This window comes from Saimiri boliviensis, chromosome 9 (genome assembly GCF_048565385.1).
Source record: "Saimiri boliviensis isolate mSaiBol1 chromosome 9, mSaiBol1.pri, whole genome shotgun sequence".
Classification (NCBI taxonomy): domain Eukaryota; kingdom Metazoa; phylum Chordata; class Mammalia; order Primates; family Cebidae; genus Saimiri; species Saimiri boliviensis.
In genome coordinates this window covers 98,890,215-98,914,570 of record NC_133457.1, presented here as the reverse complement: position 1 = coordinate 98,914,570, position 24,356 = coordinate 98,890,215, and the positions used below count along the sequence as shown (strand labels likewise).

At 39.7% G+C, this 24,356-nt stretch overlaps 1 protein-coding gene across 7 annotated transcripts in view; it reads left to right on the top strand.

Moving 5' to 3' along the window:
* The window catches only part of NCOA6 (nuclear receptor coactivator 6), a 123,762-nt gene that overhangs the window by 23,602 nt on the left and 75,804 nt on the right, over positions 1 to 24,356 (top strand). For 5 of the 7 annotated variants that reach the window (XM_074406420.1, XM_039479321.2, XM_074406421.1 and 2 more), the window contains exon 2: positions 19,066 to 19,179. The gene's annotated coding sequence lies outside the window, so the exon portion shown is untranslated. The other 2 variants (XM_074406418.1, XM_074406419.1) reach the window with 2 other exon arrangements.

Here is a 24,356-nt window from a genome sequence, read left to right as displayed (position 1 = left end):
AAAAAAAAGAATCCTGGCTAGGCATAGTTCCAGGGAAGATAGGGTAGGAGGATTGTTTGAAGCCAGGAGGTGAAGAGCAGCCTGGACAACATAGCAAGACACTGTTTCTACAAAAAGCAAAAACTTAAAAAAAAAATGGCGTGATAGTACACGCCTGGTTCCTTGCTACATAGGTGGCTGAGGAGGGAGGATTGCTTAAGCCCAGGAGTTTGAGGCTGCAATGAGCCATAATGGAGCCACTGTACTCTAGCCTGGGTGACAGAGCAACACCCTGCCTCTAAAATACATATGTTTTTTGTTTTGTTTTGTTTTGTTTTTTAAGGAAAAAGAATCCTGTGCTTTAAACATAAGTTCTTACTAGAATGTAAGCTCCATAAAAGGAGATATCATATCTATATTTTTGTCACCATTGTGTCTTTAGCAATTAGGATAATACGTGACATATATTGCTTACTTAAGTATTTGTTGAATAAGTGAATGAACCTCTCAGTCCTGGGTGAGCTGAGAGTATACTTTCACTTAAGACTCAAGTAGTCTGAGTGTATAGAGTGGTGTGGTGAAGAGCTCAGCTTCTAAAATCTGACTGCCTGGCTCGAATCATGGCATACTCTATGGTCTAAAGCAAGTTACCTAATTTTTCTATACTTCAGTTTCCTCATTTGTACAATGTAGGTAATAGAACCTATTTCATGCAGTTGTTAAAGGGACTAATTGAGTTAATAAAACAGTGCTTGGTAGCATATAATAGTGTTTTGCAAGTTTTAGCTACTGTAGAATTCAGAAAGCCCCAGACTGTGCAGTTTAAGTTATTTACCTGTGGAATACTGTTTGAGGGATAAGGTTGAATAACAGAATTGACTGTATTAGATACAGTTAAATAGGCTTCCACAAAGAAGGTGATTTTTTTTGGCAGCCTAATGAGTTATAATTTACATACAATAAACTGTATCCATTTAAAGTGTACATTTTGATGTGTTTTGATAGATATATTTATTAGTTTATAGTATTTATTGTGAAACTGTCACTACAACCAAGATAAAATTTTTGTTTTCTTACAGTTTCCTTATGCTGTGTTGCAGTCTGTCCCTCCCACTGCCCTCACCTGTTGTATATATTGCTTTGCATTTTTTAGAACTCTATAAATGCAGTCAGACATTATGTTTTCTTTTTTTCTGGCTTCTTTGACTCAGCGTAATGATTTTTATATTCATCCACATTACAGCATGTATCAGTAATTTATTCCTTTTTAAGTAGTATTTTGTTATATTGATATATTTATCTATTCACATGTGATGGTTGAGGTATTTTCCAACTTTTGATTATTGTGAATAAAACTGCTGTAAGCATTTATGTATGTATACATCTTTTTGTAGACATGTTTTCATTTATTTTGGGGTAAATACCTGGCAGTGAGATTGCTGGGTAATATGGTATATCTGACTTTTTAAGAAATTGCCAGACAGCTTATTCAGCAGGATTTCCACGTAGGGTACCTTAGTTATGTATTGTTGCATAAAAGATTACCACAGATTTAGCAGTTTAACACAACATACACTTTTATTATGGCAGTTTCCACAGGTCAGGAATCAGCATAACTTAGGTGGGTCTTCTGTTTCAGGGTCTCTCACAAGGAGGTAGTCAAGGTGCCAGCCGGGTCTGGTGTCTCATCTCAGTGCTTGGCTGAGGAAAAATCTGTTTCCAAACTAACTTGGTTGGTGACAGAATTCTCTTTCTGAAGGGATGTTGAATTGAGGGGCTCTGTTTCTCACTGGCTGATGGCTGGAGACTGCCCTGAATTCCTTTCCATGTAGCTTCTTCAGCATCACAAAGCTGAGAAAGGAATAGCAAGTCTCCTAGGAAGATGGAAGTCAGAATCTTTTATAATCATGGAGTGGTATCCTATCACCTTTGCTATAGTCTGTTAGTTAGAAGCAAATCACTAGGCCAATCCATACTCAGGAGGAAGAGATTACACAAGGGCATGAACACGAGGAGGCTGGAGTAAATAGTGGCCATTTTAGAAGTCTGTCTAACACAGAAGGCAAGGCTTGTGCTAGACTGCCTCTTTTTTTTTTTTTTTTTCTTCTAGACTGCCTCTAGATGAGACATTACAGCTTAAAAAAAAGTGAGCCCAGTGTGGTGGTTCACATCTCTAATCCCAGCACTTTTAGAGGATGAGGCAGGAGGATTACTTGAACCCAGGAGTTCAAGACCAGCCCGGGCAACAGGAAGGCCCTGTCTCTACAAAAAATACAAAAATTAGCTGGGTATGGTAGCACGCATCTGTAGTGCCAGCTGCTACTTAGGAGGCTGAGGTGGGAGGAATACTTGAGCACAGGAGGTTGAGGCTGCGGTGAGCCATAATTGTGCCACTGCACTCCAGCCTGGGCAACAGATCGAGATCCTGTCTCAAAAACAAAAACAAAATCTAAAGACTCTACCGGAAAACTCTTAGTACTGATAAACAGTAAGATGACAAGAAAAATGAGGGGGGAAATGTAAAAAACAAAAACAAAAACAAAAATTGATAAACGAATTCAGTAAGTTGCAGGATACGAATTAATATACAAAAATCAGTAGTTTGTATACATCAATAACAAACTAGCTGAAAAAGAAATCAAGAAAGCAGTCCCATCTACAGTTGCTACAAAAAAGTTAAAAATACCTAGGAATAGCAGGCCGCGGTGGCTCAAGCCTGTAATCCCAGCACTTTGGGAGGCCGAGGCGGGTGGATCACGAGGTCGAGAGATCGAGACCAACCTGGTCAACATGGTGAAACTCCGTCTCTACTAAAAATACAAAAAATTAGCTGGGCATGGTGGTGCGTGCCTATAATCCCAGCTACTCAGGAGGCTGAGGCAGGAGAATTGCCTGAACCCAGGAGGCGGAGGTTGCGGTGAGCCGAGATCGCGCCATTGCACTCCAGCCTGGGTAACGAGCGAAACTCCGTCTCAAAAAAAAAAAAAAAAAAAAAAAAAAATACCTAGGAATAAATTTAACCAAGGAGGTAAAAGATGTCTACAATAAAAACCATTAAACACTGATGAAAGAAGTTGAAGAGGACACAAATAAATAGAAAGGCATCCCATATTAATGGACTGGAAGAATCAATAGTATTAAAATGACCTTACTACCCAATGTAATCTACAGACTTAATGCAGGCCCTATCAAAATACCAATGACATTTCACAGAAAAATTTAGGATTGTTTTTATAAGAAAACAATCCTAAAATTTGTATGGCAGGCACCACAAAAGCCCTTGAATAGCCAAAGCAATCCTGAGCAAAAAGAACAAAGCTGGATGCAGTACACTTCTTGACTTGAAAGTATACAAGTATATTGTAACCAAAACAGCATGTCATTGGCATAAAAACAGACACATAGACCAATGGAACACCATAGAGAACCGAGAAATAAATCCACAGATTTTTAGCCAACTGATTTTCAACAGAGGCACCCAAAACATACATTGAGAAAAAGTCTCTTCAGTGAGTGTGCTGAGAAAACTGGATATCCATATGGAGAAAAATGAAACTAGACCCCCGTCTCTCACCATAGACAAAAATCAACTCAAAATGAACTAGACTTAAATGTAAGACCTGAAACTATGAAACCACTAAAAGAAAACATGGAAGAAACACTTCAGGACATTGGTCTGTGCAAAGATCTTTCAGATAAGACCTCAAAGGCACAGGCATCAAAACCAAAAGTTGACAAATAGGATTATATCAGTTAAAAAAGCTTCTGTACAACAAAGGAAACAGAGTGAAGAAATAACCTGCGGAATGGGAGAAGATATTTGCAAACTATTCATTTGACAAGGGATTAATATCTGGAATAAATAAGGAACTGAAATATTTCAACAACAGAAAAACAAGTAATCTGATTTTAAAATTCAGTACTTGATTCTGAATAAACATTTCTCCAAAGAAAACATAAAATTGTCAACAAGTGTATGAAAATCTGCTTAACATCACTAACATCAAGAAATTTAAATCAAAACTACAATGAGATGTTATTTCACCCCAGTTAAAATAGGTGGGTATTGCCACCGAGTACGGTGGCTCATGCCTGTAATCCTAGCACTTTGAGAGGCCAAGGTGGATGGATCACCTGAGGTTGGGAGTTTGAGACCAGCCTGACCAACATGAAGAAACCCCATCTCTACTGAAAATACAAAATTAGCCGGGCGTGGTGGCGCACGCCTGTAATCCCAGCTATTCGAGAGGCTGAGGCAGGAGAATTGCTTGAACCCAGAAGGCGGAGGTTGCGGTGAGCCAAGATCATGCTATTGTACTCCAGTCAGGGCAACAAGAGTGAAACTCCATCTCAAAAAAACAAAAACAAAAACAAAAAAACAGTGGCTATCACCAAAAAGATGGAGAAAAGGGAACTACTATTTACTGTTGAGGGAAATGTAAATTAATGCAGCCATTATGGAAAATAATTATGGATGCTCCTCAAAAAGCTAAAAAGAGAACTACCTTATGATACAGCAATCCCACTAATCGGTATATATCCAAAGGAAAGGAAATCAGTGTGTCGAAGAGACATCTGCATTTCCATGTTTATTGCAGAACTATTCATAATAGCTAAGATAGAGAATCAACCTGTATCCCTCAATACATAATTGGATAAAGAAAGTGTGGTATATATACGCGGTAGAATACTATTCACCATAAAAGAATGAAATCTTGTCATTTGCAGCAACATACATCAGCCTGGAGGACATTAAGCGAAAGTAAGTCAGGCACAGAAAAAGAAATGCCATATGTTCTTACTTATATGCGAAAGCTGAAAAAGTTGATCATAATAAAAGTAGAGAGTAGAACAGGCCAGGTGTGGTGGCTCACACCTATAATCCCAGCACTTTGAGAGGCCAAGGTGGGTGGATCACTTGAGCCCAGGAGTTCGAGATTAGCCTAGGCAACATAGTGAAACCTCATCTCTACTAAAAATACACCAGAAAACTAGGTGTGTGGGTAGCGCATGCCTATAATTCCAGCTACTTGGGAGGCTGAAGCACAAGAATCACAAGGCTGAAACCAGGAGGCAGAGGTTGCAGTAAGCTGAGATTGCGCCATTGCACTCTAGCTTGGGTGATGGAGTGAGACTGTCTCAAAAAAAAAAAAAGTTGTAAGAAGTAGAGAGTAGAACAGTGGTTACTAGAGCAGGGGAAGGGTAGAAAGGAGAGACTAGTTAATGGATACAAAATTACAGCTGGATAAGACAAGTAAGTTCTAGTGTTCTCTAGCACTGTAGGATGACTATAGATAAAAATAATTTATTGTATATTTTCAACTAGCTAGAAGAGAAGATTTTGAATGTTTTCAACACAAATGATAAATGTTTGAGGTGATGGATGTGCTAATTACTCTGATTTAATATACATTGTATACATGTATCAAAATATTACACTGTACCCTATATATATGTACAGTTATGTGTGATTAAAATATTTTTTTGAAAAAGCTGAAATAACATTTTATATATTTTATATTTAAAATATAAATATTTTGCAGCCGGGTGTGGTGGCTCATGCCTGTAATCCCAGCACTTTGGGAGGCTGAGGCGGGTGGATCACAATGTCAGGAGTTCGAGACCAGCCTGACCAACATGGTGAAACCCCGTCTCTACTAAAACACAAAAATTAGCTGGGCATGGTGGCATGCACCTGTAATCCCAGCTACTCAGGAGGCTGAGAGAGAAGAATCGCTTAAACCTGGGAGGTAGAGCTTGCAGTGAGCCAAGATTGCGCCATTGTACTCCAGCCTGGGCAACAAAGCAAGACTCTGTCTCAAAAAGAAAAGAAAAAGATATATATATATGTATTTCTCATGATTTTAAATATTCTCAAAAACATTAGTCTCAATAAGAAGCAATATTTGAGTATATTTAAATTGTTTACTTCTGTTGTTGAACTATTAACAGAATATTTGATGAACTTTTTTTTTTTTTTTTTTTTTTGAGTCAGGGTCCCACTCTGTTACCCAGGCTTGAATGCAGTGGTGCAGTCATGGGTCACTGCAGCCTCAACCTCCCAGGTCCAAGCCATCCTCCCACCTCAGCCTACTGAGTAGCTGAGACCACAGGTGTGCTACCACACTCAGCTTATTTTAAAATTATTTATTATTTTATTTATTTATTTATTTATTTTTGAGACGGAGTCTTACTCTGTCACCCAGCTAGAGTGCAGTGGTGCAGTCTTGGCTCACTGCAACCTCCGTCTCCCAGGTTCAGGCAATTCCCCTGCCTCAGCCTCCCAAGTAGTTGGGAACACAGGCACGCGCCACCACACCCGGATAATTTTTTTATTTTTTAGTAGAGATGAGGTTTCACCATGTTGATCAGGATGGTCTCGATCTCCTGACCTTGTGAGCCACCGCGCCTGGCCTATTTACTTATTTTGACAGGATCTCCCTCTGTCACCCAGGCTGGAGTGCAGTGGCACGATATTGGCTCACCGCAACCTCCACTTCCCAAGTTGAAGTGGTTCTCCCCTCTCAGTCTCCTCCTGAATAGCTGAGACTACAGGTGCCTGCCACCATGCCCAGCTAATCTTTTGTATTTTTAGTAGAGGTGGGGTTTCACCATATTGGTCAGGCTGGTCTCCAACTCCCAACCTCAGTTGACCTGCCCACCTCAACCTCCGAAAGTGCTGGGATTACAGGTGTGCTCAACCTAAATTTTATTTTTGTAGAGATGGAATTTCACTGTGTTGTCCAAACTGTGGTGAACTTCTTCTTTTTTTTTTTTTTTAAACGGAGTTTCTGTCACCCAGGCTGGAGTGCAGTGGCACCATCTCAGTTCACTGCAACCTCTGCCTCTGCCTCTCGGGTTCAGGCAGTTCTCCTGCTTCAGCCTCCTGAGTAGCTGGGATTACAGGTATATACTACCACACCCAGCTAATTTTTTGTATTTTTAGTAGAGATGGGATTTCCCTATGCTGGCCAGCCTGATCTCTCGAACTCCTGACCTCAAGTAATCCGCCCACCTTGGCCTCCCAAAGTTCTGGGCTTACAAGTGTGAGCCACTGCACCCGGCAGTGATTAACTTCTTTGAATATAAATCTTTGACCACATTTCCAGTTATTTTATTAGGTTAGATTCCTAGATTGTTAAGCTTATGGTTAAGATGTTAAAGATAATTCTATTTCCATATATTTAAACAAAAGATACGTGTTAATCTATTTCACTGTGCCATTGGCACAATTATTTTATTTTTAAAATCTTCCAGTTTGCCAGTTTGATGTAAAAAAAAGACACATTTCACTTTATTTTTTTTTTTGGAGGTTTTTTTTTTTTTTTTTTTTTTTGAGACCAAGTCTTGCTCTGTCACCCAGGCTGGAGTACAGTGGTGCCATATTGGCTCACTGTAACCTCTGCCTCTAGGTTCATGTGATTCTCCTGCCTCAGCCTCCCCAGCAGCTGGGATTACAGGTGCCTGCTACCACACCCCGCTAATTTTTTTTTTTTTTTTTTTTTTTTTGAGACGGAGTTTCGCTCGTTACCCAGGCTGGAGTGCAATGGTGCAATCTTGGCTAACCACAGCCTCTGCCTCCTGGGTTCAAGCAATTCTCCTGCCTCAGCCTCCCGAGTAGCTGGGATTACAGGCACGCACCACCACGCCCAGCTGATTTTTTGTATTTTTAGTAGAGACAGGGTTTTACCATGTTGCCCAGGCTGGTCTTGATCTCCTCACCTCAAATGATGCACCTGGTTTGACCTTCCAAAGTGCTGGGATTACAGGCATGAGCCATCACACCTGACCTGTTTTTTCTTTGATGACTTATAAAGTGTAGCAAGCTTTTTGTTCCTTGATTATTTTTATTTCTAATTTTATAAATTGCTGGCCATGGTGGCTGACCCATGTAATCCCAGCAGTTTTGGAGGCTACGGTGGGTGGATCACTTGAGCCCAGTAGTTCAAAACCAGCCTAGGCAACATGGTAAAACCCTGTCTGTACAAAAAATACAAAAATTAGCAAAGCGTGATGGTATGCCCCTGTAGGCCCAGCTACTTGGGAGGCTGAAGTAAGAGGATCACTTGGACCCCATGGGTCAAGGCTGCATTGAGCTGGGAATTGTGCCACTGCCCTTTAGCCTGGGCAGCAAGGTGAGATCCTGACTCAAAAAACAAAACAAACAAACAAATATAATTCTCAACTTGCATTTTACCTTTTAATTCATGTGCATTTTGACCTATAAAAATTTTAAAGTAATTATATAATTAAACCTGTATTTTGTGTAGTTCTTTAACAGTTTATGAACTGATAAATATATTTTAATGTATAACCAGTATATGATCATAGTATTATTTCCCTTTTGTATTTAACTTTCACCAATTTTTTTTTTTTTTTTTTTTGAGTCTTGCTGTCGCTAGGCTAGAGTGCAATGGTACAATCTTGGCCCACTGTAAACTCTGACTCCTGGTTCAAGAGATTCTCCTGCCTCAGCCTCCCAAGTACCTGGGATTACAGGCACATCACACCCAGCTAATTTTTGTATTTTTTAGTAGAGACGGGGTTTCACCATGTTGGCCAGGATGGTCTTGATCTCCTGACCTTGTCATCCACCCGCCTCAGCCTCCCAAAGTGCTGGGATTGCAGGTGTGAGCCACTGTGCCTGGCCTAATTTTGTATTTGTAGTAGGGATGGGGTTTCGCCATGTTGGCCAGGCTGGTCTTGAACTCCTGAACTCAGGTGATCTGCCTGCCTAGGCCTCCCAAAGTGCTGGATTATAGGCATGAGCCACTGCACCCGGCCTGTGAATGATTTTTTAAATATGTTGTTGAATTTCATTTGCCAGTATTTTGTTGAGGATTTTTGCGTCAGTGTTTTATCACTGTGTTTATCATCTTTTTTTGATGTTTCTTTAGTTTTGGTATCAGGGTAATATTGGCCTTGTAGAATGAGTTTGGAACTATTCTCTTCACTTTTTTTTTGGAATAGGTTGAGTAGGATTGGTATTAGTTCTTAAGTGTTTGGTAGAATTCAACAGTGAAGCCATTAGATCCCAGGCTTCTTTTTTATTATGGCTTTGATCTTTTTCTTTTCTTTTTTTTTTTTTTTTTTGAGACGGAATCTCACTCTGTCACCCAGGCTGGAGTGCAGTGGTGTGATCTCAACTCACTGCAACCTCTGCCTCTTGGGTTCAGGTGATTCTCCTGCTTCAACCTCCCCAGTAGCTGGGACTGCAGGTGTGTGCTACCACACCTGACTGATTTTTGTATTTTTAGTAGAGACAGCGTTTCACCTTATTTTGTTACTTGTTACTTCAGGTTTTGGATTTTTTCATGGTTAATCTTAGTAGGTTGTATATGTCTAAGAATTTATTCATTTCTTCTAGGTTTTTCAATTTATTGGCATATAGTTGCTCATAGTAGCCTTTAATGATCCTTTGAATTTCTGAAGTATCAGTTGTAATGTCTCCTTTTTCATCTCTGATTTTATTTATTTGAGTCTTCTCTTTTTTTGTTAGTCTGGCTAAAGGTTGCCAATTTTGTTTATCTTTTTAAATAGACAACTTTTCACTGATCTTGTGTATTGTTTTCTTCATTTCAATTTCATTTATTTCTGCTCTCATCTTTATTATTTCCTCTACTCATTTTGGGTTTGGTTGGCTCTTGCTTTTCTAGTTCTTGAAGATACATTGTTAGGTTGTTTATTTGAAGTTTTTATACTTTTTTGATATAGACACCTATAGCTATAAATTTCCCTCTTAGGCCTGCTTTCACTATATCCCTGCTTTCACTATGTTTTGTTTTCATTAGCATTTATTTCAATAAATTTTCCAATTTCCTCCTTAATTTCCTCATTGACCCACTGGTCAGTCAGGAGCATAGTGTTTAATTTCCTTGTGTTTGTGTAGTTTTCAAAATTCCACTTGCTATTGATTTTTAGTTTTATTGTGTTCATAGAAGATACTTGATATTATTTCAATTAAAAAATTTTAATACTTGTTTTATAGCCTAACATACGGTCTATCCTTGAGAATGATCCACGTCTGAGAAGAATGTGGATTCTGCAGCCACTGAATGAAATGTTTTGTAAATATCTTACTAGGTTCATGTAGTCTGTAGTGCATATTAAATTTGATTTTTCTTTGTTGATTTTCTTTCTGGATCATCTGTCCAGTGCTGAAAGTGGGATGTTAAAGTCTCCAGCTATTATTGTATTGGGGTCAATCTGTCTCTTTGGCTCTAATAATGTTTACTTTATATATCTGGGTACTCCAGGATTGGGTTCATTTATATTTATAACTGTTATATACTCCTGCTGAATTGATCCCTTTATTACTATATAATGACCTTCTTTGTCTCTTTTTTATAATTTTTTTCTTGAATCTATTTTGTCTGATGTAAGTATAGCTACTCCTGCTCTTTTTTGGTTTCCATTTGCATGGAATATCTTTTTTCCATCCCTTTATTTTCAGTTTGTATGTGTCTTTGTAGGTGAAGTGTGTTTCTTGTTGTCAACAGATCATTGGGTCTTGTTTTTTTGTTGTTCATTTAGCCACTCTCTGCCTATTCATTGGAGAATTTACTCCGTTTACATTCAATGTTAATACTGATAAGTAAGGACTTAGTCCTGCCGTTTTGTTACTGGTTTTCTGGTTGTTTTGTGGTCTTCTTTTCCTTCTTTCCTTCTTTTCTGTCTTTCTTTTAGTGAGAGTGATTTTCTCTAGTGGTATGTTTCAATTTACTTTTTATTTCTTGAATATCTGTTGTATTTTTTTTATTTGAGTTATCATGAGGGTTGCAAATAATATCTCATAACCATTATTTTAAACTGATAACAGTGATTGCATAAACAAAGAGAAAACTAATAAAAACTTTACATTTAACTTTGTTCCCCCTACTTTTAAACTTTTTGTTTGTATTTATATCTTTTTTTACTGTCTATCTGGAAAAGTTGATATAGTTATTTTTAATTGGTCTCTTAGTCTTTCTATTTAAGATATAAGTATTTTATACACCACAATTACATTGCCATATCATTCTGTGTTTCTCTGTGTACATACTATTATCAGTGAGTTTTGTACCTTCAGATGATTTTTGTTGCTCATTAACGTCCTCTGCTTTCAGATTGAAGAATTCCCTTTAGCATTTCTTGTAGGACGGGTCTGATGTTGATGAAATATCTTAGCTTTTGTTTGTCTGGGAAAGTCTTTATTTCTCCTTCATGTTTGTAGGCTATTTTCACTGGATATACTATTCTAGGGTAAAAGTTTTTTTTTTTCCTTTTGCACTTTGAATATGTCATGCCATTCTCTCCTGGTCAATAGGGTTTCCACTAAAAAGTCTGCTGCTAGATGTCTTGGAGCTCCATTGTATTTTAAAAAAATTGTTATTTGTTTCTATTGTCTAGCTGCTTTTAGGATCCTTTCTTTATCATTAACCTTTGGGAGTTCGATTATTAAATGTCTCGAAGTAGTACTCTGGCTTAAATTGGTTTGTGTTCTATAACTTTATTGTACTTGAATATTAATATCTTTCTTGAGGTTTGGGACGTTCTCTATTATTTTTCATTTGAATAAACTTTCTGCCCCTCTCTCTCACTCTACCTCCTCTTTAAGGCCAATAACTCGTAGATTTGCCCTTTTGAGGCTATTTTCTATTAATAGATCTTGTAGATGTGCTTTGTTCATTTGCCTCCTTTGACTTGTGTATTTTCAAAGAGGCTGTCTTCAAGCTCACCATTTTTTTCTTCTTGATCAGTTCTGCTGGTAAGAGACGCAGGCATTCTTTAGTATGTCAGTTGCATTTTCAACTCCAGAATTTCTGCTTGATTATTTTTAATTATTTCAATCTCTTTGTTAAATTTATCTGACAGGATTCTGAATTCCTTCTGTGTGCTATCTTGAATTTGATTGAGTTTCCTCAAAACAGCTATTTTGAATTCTCTGTCTGAAAGGTCATATATGTCTCTCTCTCTGGGATTAGTCTCTGGTACCATATTTAGTTCGTTTGGTGAGGTCACATTTTCTTAGATTACCTTGATGTTTGTTGGTGTCTAGGCATCGGAGAGTTAGGTATTTATTGCAGTCTTTACAGTCTGGGCTTGTTCTTACCCATCCTTCTTGGGAAGGCTTTTCAAGTATTCGAAGGGGCTTGAGTGTTGTTATCTAGGTCTTTTGTCACTGTGTTTGTATCTACATTAAGTGGCACCCCAAGTGTAGTAATGCTGTGGCTCTTGCAGACTCATAGAGGTACCACCTTGGTGGTCTTAGGTAAAATCAAGAATAATTTTCTGGGCCGGGCGCGGTGGCTCAAGCCTGTAATCCCAGCACTTTGGGAGGCCGAGGCGGGTGGATCACGAGGTCAAGAGATCGAGACCATCCTGGTCAACATGGTGAAACCCCGTCTGTACTAAAAATACAAAAAATTAGCTGGGCATGGTGGTGTGTGCCTGTAATCCCAGTTACTCAGGAGGCTGAGGCAGGAGAATTGCTTGAACCCAGGAGGCGGAGGTTGTGGTGAGCCAAGATCATGCCATTGCACTCCAGGGGTAACAAGAGTGAAACTCCGTCTCAAAAAAAAAAAAAAAAAAAAAAAAGAATAATTTTCTGGATTACCAGGCAGAGACTCTTGTGCTCTCCTCTTACTCTCTCCCAAACAATTGTAATTTGTCTCTCTCTGCTGAGCTAGGGGAGAGGTTACACAAGCACCCCTGTGGCCACTATCACTGGAACTACACTGGGTCAGACTTAAAACCAGCACTGCACTGGGTCTCTTGCCTAAGGCCTGCAGTAACCACCAACTAGCTACCACCTGTGTTCTTCACTCAAGGCCCTAGGGCTTTACAGTCAGCAGGTAGCAGAGCCAGCCATGCTTGTGTCCTTTCCTTCATGGCAGCAAGTTCTCTCCAGTCCTAGATGGGTCCAGAGATTTTCGGAAGCCAGGGCCTAGAGTCATAAACCTTAGGAATCTGCCTAGTGCTTTGTTCTGCTGCAGCTGAGCTGGCACCCAAGTAATAAGACAAAGTCCTTCCCATTTTTCTGTCCCCTTTCTGCAAACAGGGGAGTCTCTCCCTACGGCCACCACCACCCCAGGCCTCCGGCAAGTACACGTGGCTACTGCCAATGTTCAATCAAGACACACGGTCTCTTGAGTCAGCTTGTGGTGAATGCTGCCAGCCAGGCCTAGGACTCTCCCTTCAGGACGATGGGCTCTTGTCTGGCTCAGGGCAGGTCTAGAGGCTCTTTGAAAATACACGGTCAGAGGAGACAAAAGAATGAAAATGCCATCCAAGAACCAAGGCCTGGAATTGGGGACGTTAAGAGACCACTTAGTGCTCTATGTAGCCCAAATAGTAGAGGGAACTTTGTCTTGTAGCCTAGTGTCTCTGGTACCTAAGCTGCAAGCTCTGTCTCCCAGGTGGAGTACAATGGTGCAATCTAGGCTCACTGCAGTTGCCGCCTCCCTGGTTCAAGCTCAGGCTCAAGCAATTCTCCTGTCTCAGCCTCCCAAGTAGCTGGGACTACAGGTATGTGCCACCATGCCCTGCTAATTTTTGCATTTTTAGTAGAGACCACTCTGTTTCAGGCTGGGTGCTGCTGCTCACGCCTGTCATTCCAACACTTTGGGAGGCTGAGGTGGGCAGATAACTTGAGGTCAGGAGTTCAAGACCAGCATGGTCAACATGGCAAAACCCTGTCTCTATGAAAAAAGGGAAATAAATTTAAAAAAAAAAAGAAAAAAACTGTGTGTTTCCATTTTCTTTCTCTGAAAGAGTCGGGGAAATAAGACTAATATTCTTTAAATTCCTTTCTAGCTCTAAAACTTCAAGTTTGTGAGCCAGCGGGGATGCGGGAGAGGCAGGTGGAGTTTGTGTGCCTGAAGAATAGGTGAGCAAGAGGGGCCAGAACACTGATAGGACTGTTGAAGGAGCCAACAGTAGGAAATAAACTGTGTGAATAATAAGGTTTATTACCTGGAGGTAAGCGGGGGGGATGGGATTGGGTGGGGTTAAGTAGGAGAGACTAACCTAAGGGAATACAGAGTTGGAGATAGTGGCAGTGGCTAGGCACCTGGCAATGATGTGGTGCAGGTACTCTGCCTCCTGCACTCAAGTGATTCTCCTACCTCAGCCTTCTGAGTAGCTGGGACTACGGGCACATACTACCTACCATACCTAGCTAATTTTTTGTATTTTTTTTAAAATAGAGGCAGGGTTTCACCATATTGCCCAGGCTGATCTTGAATTCCTGGGCTGAAACAATCTGCCCTCCTCAGCCCCTGCAAAGTGATGGGATTACAGGCATGAGCTACAGTACCTGGTTCCAACTCTTTTAATATGAAAAATTTCAGGTCATGTGTGATGGCTCTCACCTATAATCCCAGCACTTTGAGAGGCCAAGGCAGGAGGATTGCTTGAGCCTAGGAGTTTGAGAAGCATGGGCAACACAGGGAGACCCTAGCTCTACAAATAATCAAAAAATTAGCTGGGCATGGTGATATGCATCTGTAGTCCCAGCTATGCTGGGGCTGAGGTGCAAGGATTGCTTGAGCTCAGGAGTTTGAAACTGTAGTGAGCTGTGATCATGCTACAGCACTCTAGCCTAGGTGACAGAGCAAGACTCTGTCTCAAAAAAAAAAAAAAAAAAAAAAATCCAAACATATAGAAAAGTTGAAACAATAATACAATGAACACTATCTAGTTTAAACAAGTGTTAACATTTTGCCATATTTGCAACATCTGTATATGTTGAATAATTTGAAAATAAGCTGCAGACATAATGACACTTTATCCCCGTGCTTTAGCATGCATCTTCTAAGAATAAATAACATTCTCTACCTAATTACAAATAAGATTACCACACCCAAGAAAGTTAAAAATAACGCCCTAATACCTTCTACTACTCAGTTCACATTGTTTCCCCTAGCTGCCTAAAAAATTATTTTATAACTATTTTCTTTAAACCAGATTGAAGTAACATTTATGCATTGCATTTGGTTGTTACGACTCTGTCTCTGTTAATCTAGAACCCTATTCTTGATTTTGGCTTTTTAAAGAGACCAGACCAGTTTTGTTGTAGCAAGTTCTGTATCCTAGTTCCGTCAGATTATGTTTTATTATGATTTTTCTTGTTCCTCTATCTCTTGAATTTCCTATGAAGGAGAAATTACATTTAAAGACTTGTTTAGATCAGGGTTAGGCACTTTTGCTAATAATACTTCATAACTAAGGCTGTGTACTTAAAAGTTACATCAGGAGGCATAAACGAAGAGTCTCACTCTAATTGTTGCTGAATTTTATCTCTAGGTGAAGCTGGTGACTGTCACATCTTGCCATTATAATTGTTTTTCCCCTTTGCAATTAGGAAGTAATCTCTGGAATAATCCTTTGCCACTGTGGTAATCTGTTTACCAACAATTTTCTTTTTCTCTTTCTTTCTTTTTCTTTTTTTTTTCGACATGAAGTTTTGCTCTTGTTGCCCAGGCTGGAGTGCAATGGTGCAATCTCAGCTCACCACAACCTCCGCCTCCTAATTAAAATGATTCTCCTGCCTCAGCCTCCCCAGTAGCTGGGATTATAGGCATGTGCCACCACGCCTGGCTAATTTTTTTTGTATTTTTAGTTGAGATGGGGTTTCTCAATGTTGGTCAGTTTGGTCTCGAACTCCCAACCTCAGGTGATCCACCTGCCTCGGCCTCCCAGAGTGTTGGGATTACAGGCGTGAGCCACCATGCCCAGCCAACAATTTTCAATCATGCAAAAATGATTTTTAGCAACCTGTGATTATTCTTGCTGGATCATTTATTTCATAGCTGCAAAACAGTGATTTTGAAATTCTTTGTTTCCTTCTACATTTATTAACTGCTAGTCTTCTGTAAAAGAGAGCTTTCCCACTCTAACCCTTTTAGAAAAAAGGCTATAAATTGCTTAATTCTTTCTCTTTAATTATTAATCTTTAAAATAAGTCATTAATGTCAGAGTTACTTTCAATGATGGCAAGAGGTGTTTTTTGTTTTTTTGGGTTTTTTTTTTTTTTTTTTTTGAGATGGAGTCTCACTCTGTAGCCCAGGCTGGAGTGCAGTGGCATGATCTCAGCTCACTGCAACCTCCACCTGCCAGGTCCTGGTTCAAGCAATTCTCCCACCTCAGCCTCCCAAGTAGCTGGAATTACAGGCACGAGCCACCATGCCCAGCTAATTTTTGTATTTTTTTAGTAGAGACAGGATTTCACCATGTTGGCCAGTCTGGTCTTGAACTCCTGACCTTGTGATCTGCCTGCCTCAGCCTCTCAAAGTGCTGGGATTACAGGCGTGAGCCACCACGCCCAGCCGTTTTTGTTTGTTTGTTTTGGTTTGGTTTTTGTTTTTTAGATTCTTTCTCTGGTTCAGCATGTTTTTTGTTTATTTACTCTCTGAGTCATTGCTGGGGATTAATAGATTCTTACTTATTCATGATATAAACAATTTTAGTCATTATTCTCTTTTGATACTCAAATTTGCCCAGTGGAAACCCCTTAAAACTGGCTCCTGTGTCCTTGTGACACACTCCTCGTTAGTCTGAGTGCTTTCTTCCCTCTGGTATAACATGATTTTTTAAATTCACTTTGTAAGATAACCATTTTTTATTGGTCTCATATTTCTTTCTAGAGTATTTTTAGCACTAGCACATATAAAATATTTTTTCTCCCCTTCCCCCCAAAAATGTAATGCAGGGTACTCAATGCTTACTCTGTTGTTTTCTCTCGAAAATATATCTGGGAGATATTTTTGTATCAGTACACAGACAGCATTCTTCTTCTTGCTGTTTCTCTTTTTTTTATTTTTTGCACTTCATTTTATGGATGTTCTATAATTTAAATCAGTTCTATTGATGAACATCTGGGTAGTTTCTTTTTGTTTTGTTTTGTTTTTTTGAGATGGAGTCTCGCTCTGTAGCCCAGGAGTACAGTGGCGTGGTCTCAGCTCACTGCAACCTCCGCCTCCTGGGTCCTGGTTAAAGCAATTCTCCTACCTCAGCCTCCCAAGTAGCTGGGATTACAGGCACAAGCCACCATGCCCAGCTAATTTTTGTATTTTTTTTTTTTTTACTAAATATGGGGTTTCACCATGTTGACCAATCTGGTCTTGACTCCTGACCTTGTGATCTGCCCACCTCAGCCTCCCAAAGTGCTGGGATTACAGGCATGAGCCACTTCGCCCGGCCCATCTGGGTAATTTCCTAACTTTTGCTATTATAAACAATGCTGTAGTGAATAACACTATACATATGTCATTTTATATGGTGATGAGTTTATCTGTAAGATCACTATTCAGGAGTGGAATTGCTAGATTAATGTTTTATGCAATTGTAATTTTTTTAAGAGATGAAGTTTCACTGTGCTGCCCAGACTGGAGTGCAGTTTCTATTTATAGATGCTAACAGCTCACCACAGCCTTGAACTCCTGGCCTCATGCAGTCCTACTCTCTTAGCCTGTCAAGTACCTGGGATTACAGATGTGTGCCAGCACACCCAGCTTGTAATTGTGATTTTGAAAGACATTCCCTAATTGCTGCTGTTGTACGAATTTGCACTAAGAGCAGCAATGAGTAAGAGTGCCTGTTTCACCATAACCTTGCCATAACAGTGCATTATCAAATTTTTGGAGTTTTGCTAATCTGATGAGTATAAAATTGTTTTTTGCTTTTTTTGTATGAGGGTGAACATTTTTTCATATGTTGAATGTTCATTTGTATTTATTTTTCTGTGAATTTTCTGATCATATTCTGTGTCCATTTTTATATATTTGTCCAAATTATTGATTTTTAAAATTTTATATCTGTATAAACACACATATACATACACATACCTATGTATATATGTTTTTTTAATATTCTCTATAGGGAGATTTGTTCTTTTATCAGTGATATGATTGCAAGTATTTTTTTCTTTGTTGTTTTTTTACTTACGATGCATTTTGCTTTGCAGAATTGATTTTTTTGTATTCGAACTTACCAATCTTTTATCTTATGGCTTTATTATTTTTTTTAGGGACAGGGTCTAGCTCTCTTGCTCAGTCTGGATTGCAGTGGCATGATCATAGCTCTCTGTAACCTCAAACACTTGAGCTCAAGTGATCCTCCTGCTTTAGTCTCCTGAGTAGCTGGGACATTGTACCACCATGCCAATGCCATGCACAAGTTTTATATCTACTATAAAGAATATTTCAAGACAAACTGAAAATTTAATAAAAACTATAATGTATAGATATTATGGATAAAATAGGAAAAAACTTATACCTAAAACTTATACTAAAATTTCATGAAAAATATAATGTATAGCTGTTATGGATAAAATAGGAAAAGACTAATGCCTAAAAGTGTGAAGTTTAAAAACTAAATTTGTATTCGTATTAGAAAAGCAGGTCTTAGATTTTGTATGTGTACAAAATATTTTGTTTTGGGCTCTAAGCATATGCAAGTAGTGTGACATGATGTTAATTCATCTTAATTTGACAGAATTAGGAATGAAGGTATAGAGAGGGCTCTAAGGCTTAGAGTCACAGTTTTATGATTCTTAAGTGAAGCTGGTGTAAGTCTGTGAGTTTTGCTTCTATAGTCTTTCAGTGCTTGCTGATGAGTGGCCTAAAATCTCAAAAAAGACTGGGTGCAGTGGCTCATGCTTGTAATCCCAGCACTTTGGGAGGCTGAGGTGGGTGGATCACTGGAGCCCAGGAGTTTGAGACCAGCCTGGGCAACATGGTGAAACCCCGTCTCTACCAAAAAATACAAAAAAATTACACAGATATGGTAGCATGCGCCTGTGGTCTCAGCTACTTGGGAACCTATGAGCCTGAGGTGGGAGGATTGCTTGAGCCCAGGAGGTTGAGGTTGCAGTGAGCTTTGATCCCTTATCCCACTCCAGCAAGGGTAATAGACCGAGACCCTGTCTGGTCTGTTTGTGTAGACTTAATGAAAACCCTATTTTAACGTTCTCTAAAGATGCCAATGTTGACTTGATAATTTTTTGATATTTACATTGACTTCTGTTGAAAAGGTAGGTTTAATCTATAATTTCTATATAATACTGTGGCTTTATTTCTCTCTCTTTTTGTTGTTGTTTGTTTTTAGAATTTTGATTTGGCTGCTGGGCTGCTACCTTGAAATCAAAGCCCTAAAAATGCCAGCTTGTTTGGACTTAGAAGATGACCTGGATAAATGATAAAAATTAAGAAAGAGATTTTGGTGAGTAAAACCTTATGTGAGAGAGTTAATGCTTATTCTTTTCTTCTTTCTGATACTGTCTTTCTTTTTGAAGAAACTATCTAGAATGCATTTTTTATTCTTAGAGACATTGAATAAAATACAGATGCCCTTCTTCTGTTTTTAAATGGGATTTTTGCTGCAAACTGTGTAGTTTCTCATCTTCTTTATAAATGATAATGTTAGGTTTCACTGTAGAAAACAGTGAAGACCAGTAAACAATACTCATTTTTAGAATTTATGTTAATTAAAACTATAATAGTTGGATAACATTGAAAGGATAGACAAAAAAGAACTGTAATAGGAGATGGCATTTCAAATAAAGACCTTTGATTAAAAATAGAAATAAATATATGTTCAAAGTTGCAAACTCAACATAACTCATAGTTTGATGCTATATTTAGATTTGAGGTGAGCTAAAGCCCAGCAAAAATTAGATTGTTTTTATCTTGAAATTTCTTTTTGCTTCCCTCTTAGCTTTTGTATGGCATTCTAATAACAGATCCTGGCAGTCCCCCACTGGGAGCTGTATCATAATGGGTTTAAATTGGCACAAGGGACTCTTCAGAAATGCTTCATAAGCCCACATGAGAAGTTGTTAATATTAGAGCATTTCTTGCATCATTTCCCTGCCCTCTCTCCTTTTGAGAATTTCTTTCATATATAGTATTATGACAGGGGCTTGGATATGTGTCTTGGCCCTAACATCCTTAAATTTTTATCTCAGTTTGTTGAAGTGACTACTCTAGCAAGCAGTCATTGTTTACATTAAATGTAATTTAAGAGTTTATTGCTGGTTTTCCTTAAAGACACTGATATTTGCAAGTTACTGAGAAGTAGTTTTGGAATCTAGAAAAAAATTTTTTTCTTTTATTCTGAGACTTAGGAGCTTTGGGTCGGGAGCAAAAGGCTGTTGAGGTACGACCAGTCCTTCACTCCCAGATCTTAGGAGGAAAGGAGGAGTGCTATTGGGAATAAAGAGGGAAGTAAGCACTGTAGAGCTGTTGCCACCTTTTATCCTATCAAAGCAGCTACTCTTCTTTGTAAATCTTTATCTGACTGACAAAGACTGCTGCTCTCTACTTAGAGATACTCATGCTGGGTGCATAATTGATGTCTTAAAGCAGTAATAAGATACAAGAAAAATTACTTAGGGAAAATATTTTTCTAAAAGCGTGTTGTGAGAAGAAATTAAATGTGCTACTTCCTGTGTGGAGTGGGCTGAGTTCTGAGTTGTTAAAAAATGCATCAAGTTGAAATGCACATTAACATAAATTAGCCATTTTAAAGTGAAACTTCAGTGGCATTTAGTAGATTCACATTGTTGTACGACCACCTCTTCTATCTAGTTGGAAAACATTTCTGTCACTCCAAAATGAAACTCTATAACCATTAAGATGTCCCATTCCCCATACCCAATACCTCCCTCCCGCAACCACTAATCCTCCTGTCTGTCTCTATGAATTTACCTATTCTAGATATTTCATATAAATTAGGCTGGGCGCGGTGGCTTATGCCTGTTATCCCAGCACTTTGGGAGGCTGAGGTGGGTAGATCACTTGAGGTCAGGAGTTTGAGACTTGCCTGGCCAAAATGGTGAAACCTCATCTCTGCTAAAAATAAACAGAATTAGTCAGGCATGGTGGTACGTGCCTGTAATCCCAGCTACTTAGGAGGCTGAGGCAGGAGAATCACTTGAACCTGGGAGGCAGAGGTTGTAGTGAGCCAAGATCACTCCACTGCACTCCAGCCTGGGTGACAGAGGCAGACTCCATCTCAAAAAAATATAATAATAAATAAATGGAATTATGCAATATATATAACTCTTTATGTCTGGCTTCTGTTACTCAGCATATGGTTTTTGAGGTTTATCTGCATTGTAGCATGTATCAGCACTTCATTCCTTATTATGCCTAAATAATATTCTATCTATATGTATTTACCACACTTTGTTTATCCATTCACCTGTTGATGGACATGTGAGTTTTTGGCTATTGTGAATAATGTTGCTGTGAACATATGTGTAATTTAGAGTTATTTTTCTTCTTTCTTTTTTAGTAGAAACAGGGTTTGCCACGTTGGCCAGGCTGGTCTCAAACTCCTGACCTCAAGTGATCCACCTGCCTTGGCCTCTCAAAGTGCTGGGATTACAGGTGTGAGCCACCATGCCTGGCCTTCCTTAACTTTTGTTTCTACATTAATTTTTTTCAGTGAATATTCTTCCTTTTAAGGCAGGAATAATTGCTGTAAAGAATATTATTTTATTGTTATGCTGTGTGTGACTATAATACTTTCACATTTATTGAGTATTTATAATCATTTTTACCTTTTTTTGAGACAGAGTCTCAATCTATTGCTCAGGCAATAGTGCAGTGGCACGATTTCAGCTCACTACAACCTCCGCCCCGCCCCCAACCCCCAGGCTCAAGGGATCCCCTCTCCTTAGTCTCCTGAGTTGCTGGAACTATAGACACCCACCACCAGGCCCAGCTAATCTTTATGCTTTCTATAGAGACGGGATTTCACCATGTTCCCCAGGCTGGTCTCGAAAGCCTGGGCTCAAGCTGTCTGCCCACCTCGGCATCCCAAAGTACTGGGATTACAGGTGTGAGCCACCACACCTAGCCATCGTAAGCCTTTATGCAGAGTTGGAGTAGAATCTTGTGGAACTGCTTATAAACCTGTGACAATATATCAAGATACCTGTAAATGCAGTGTCAAGCAGTTGATGCCTCAATAATCAGAAAAACTGTTGGATTTCATCCCTGTAGGGCTTTACAGTAACCTTTTTATCCTTACTTTTTCTTTTCTCTTCTTTTTTTTTTGAGCTGGAGTCTTGCTGTGTCACCCAGGCTGGGGTACAATGGCATGATCTCGCACACTGCAGCCTCTGCCTCCTGGGTTCAAGCGATTCTTCTGCCTCAGCCTCCCAGGTAGCTGGGACTAGAAGCACGCAGTACCATGCCCAGCTAATTTTTGTATTTTTAGTAGGGACGGGGTTTTGCCATGTTGGTCAGACTGGTCTCAAACTCCTGACCTCATGATTCACCCACCTCAACCTCCCAAAGTGCTGGAATTACAGACATGAGCCACCATGCCTGGCTTTATCCTTATATTTTTCTAAAGGTAAATAAATTATTTGTTAGATGAGTAAGGAAGATGCCATTGTTGTCATTGGTTGACCAATAGATTGAAACCTGAACAAATTGCATTTGATCACTGTGATTCACTTAACTTTTCTCATTACTACTACTGCTATAGTTCCCTCAAAGTTTGTTGAATAAAACTTTCTGGATGATGCTTCATACAGCACTTAGATGAATTGTTGATTTCCTAATGTTAGGCTCCCACTTAACCTATGGTATATACTTTTTTGTAAGTTGTAACTTGAAATTTTCAGATGCTTTGAACTTGACACATAATCTAGCAGTTCATTGGCACACCAAGGCAAAACATCAACCTGCTAAAGAGATCTTTTTATTTATATGAGGTAGGAGGTGTGAATTGACTCCAGAGTCAGGACTTGAACACCAGACCAAATTGAGGACTAGCTTAAAACAGGGATGTGGCAGGAGCAGCTTTCCACAGGACATGTCCAACAGTGTGCCGTGTCCGTTTACCATTGCCCAGGACTTACCACCCCTCTCTGTGGCAATGACCTGACTACCCAAAAGTTATCATACTTTTGCTAGCAATTTCTGCATAAACCATTTGTTAATCTGCATGTGTTTTTTTTTTTTTTTTTTTTTTTTTGAGACGGAGTTTCGCTCTTGTTACCCAGGCTGGAGTGCAATGGCACGGTCTCGGCTCACCGCAACCTCCGCCTCCTGGTCTCAGGCAATTCTCCTGCCTCAGCCTCCTAAGTAGCTGGGATTACAGGCACGCGCCACCATGCCCAGCTAGTTTTATTGTATTTTTAGTAGAGATGGGGTTTCACCATGTTGACCAGGATGGTCTCGATCTCTTGACCTCGTGATCCACCCGCCTCGGCCTCCCAAAGTGCTGGGATTACAGGCTTGAGCCACCGCGCCCGGCCAATCTGCATGTTTAAGAGTAGGTATAGGCTGGGTGCAGTGGCTCATGCCAGTAATCCTAGCACTTTGGGAGGCCAAGGCGGGCGGATCACCTGAGGTCAGAAGTTTGAGACCAGCCAGGGAAACATGGTGAAAGCTCATCTCTACTAAAATTTGTCACTGCATTCCAGCCTGGGTGAGACTTCATCTCAAATAAATAAATAAATAAATAAAAGTAGATATAAATATAACTGCCAGCCAGGCACACTTAGGAGGCCAAGGTGGGCAGATTGCCTGAGCTTAGGAGTTTGAAACCAGCCTGGGCAACACAGCAAAACTCTGTCTCTACTAAAATCCAAAAAAATTAATTGGGCATGGCAGCATGTGCCTATAGTCTCAGCTACTTGGGAGGCTGAAGCAGGAAATTGCTTGAACCTGGGAGGCAAAGGTTACAGTGAAAAAAAATTAGGTATAAATATAACTGCAAAACTGCCCTGAGCTGCTAGTCTCAGCACACTGCCTATGCGGTAGTCTTGCTCTGCAGGAGCAGTCACAGAACTGTAACACTGCAGCTTCAATAAAGCTGTTTTCTTCTGCCCTACCCTGGCTCACCCTTAAGTTCTTTTCTGGGTGAAGCCAAGAATGCTTGAAGGCTAAGCCCCACTTTCGGGACTTGCCTGTCCTACATCAAATATAGGTTAATTTGTAAATGGCAAAGTTTGTTTTGAGGTTTTTCCTCAATAACTTGTTTCCTAGGCCGTTTAGGCCATCTGTAAAATTGACCTAGCTCTTTTTTTTTTTTTTTTTTTTTGAGACGGAGTTTCGCTCTTGTTACCCAGGCTGGGTTCAGGCAATTCTCCTGCCTCAGCCTCCTGAGTAGCTGGGATTACAGGCACACGCCACCATGCCCAGCTGATTTTTTGTATTTTTAGTAGAGACGGGGTTTCACCATGTTGACCAGGATGGTCTCGAACTCTCGACCTCGTGATCCACCCGCCTCGGCCTTCCAAAGTGCTGGGATTACAGGCTTGAGCCACCGCGCCCGGCCTTTTTTTTTTTTTTTTTTTTTTTTTTTAAGAGCAGGATCTTGCTCTCTTACCCGAGCTGGAGTGTTGTAGTGGCACAATCACAGCTCACTATAGCCTT